General features: G+C 36.6%; 1 non-coding gene across 1 annotated transcript; it reads right to left on the reverse strand.

Moving 5' to 3' along the window:
- Positions 1-459: 459 nt before the first annotated feature.
- On the reverse strand, positions 460-566 carry LOC128033250 (small nucleolar RNA R71). Its single transcript, XR_008189513.1, has one exon. It is a non-coding gene; the product is annotated as a small nucleolar RNA R71 (small nucleolar RNA).
- Positions 567-957: the final 391 nt, after the last annotated feature.

Genomic DNA, 957 nt, shown 5'->3' on the forward strand with positions numbered 1-957 from the left:
AGGGAAGGGAATGATCCTGGTCTGAATGATCTATTGAATCCAAATGGTCGATATTTTCATCCTCCTATTCATTGTGTGATAGATGATCGAGATAGACCAATTTGGGAACATGTTATTCCAATTTTGGATGATTTGAATCTGGGGATAGTTAGACCACACATACAAGCTCAGCAATTCGAGCTGAAACCGGTAATGTTTCAAATGTTGCAAACAGTAGGAAAGTTTGTTGGATTACCCACTGAAGATCCAAGATCGTATTTAAGACTTTTTCTAGAAGTCTGTAACTCATTTAGACAACAGAGTGTTCCTAAATACGCTTTGTGGCTTAAACTATTTCCATATTCTTTGAGAGATCGTGTAAGAGTGTGGCTTAATGCTTTATTGTTGGGAACAGTGGCATCATGGAATGATCTTTGCTAGAGATTTTTCTTATGATATAATCCACCAAATATGAATGCCAAACTTAGAAATGATATCATATCTTTTCTATAATCGGAGGATGAAACACTATATGAAGCTTAGGAACTGTTTAAAGAATTACTTCAGAAACGTTCGATGCATGGATTCCAGCACTGGACGCAGATGGAGATATTCTATAATGGGTTGAATGCACATATGAGGATGGTTGTTGATGCTTTTGCCAATGGTACCTTGTTGGATAAATCTTATAATGAAGCATATGAGATTTTGGAAAAAAAATTACCAATAATGATTATTAATATCCTACCACGAGAGTTGGGACGGGTAAGAAAGCTGATGGTACCATAGAGCTTGATGTAATCACTTCGCTGACAGCCCAAGTATATTCTTTAGCTAACATGATCAAAACCATGAAGAGGCCCACTACAGTCTAGGAGATGAAGTCAGTTGAACAATTGTGTGTTTATTGCAGTGAAGACCATGTATTTGATAAATTCTCACCAAACCCATCATCTGTATATTACACGGGTAATTTTA

The sequence above is a fragment of the Gossypium raimondii genome, chromosome 1, assembly GCF_025698545.1.
Source record: "Gossypium raimondii isolate GPD5lz chromosome 1, ASM2569854v1, whole genome shotgun sequence".
NCBI lineage: Eukaryota > Viridiplantae > Streptophyta > Magnoliopsida > Malvales > Malvaceae > Gossypium > Gossypium raimondii.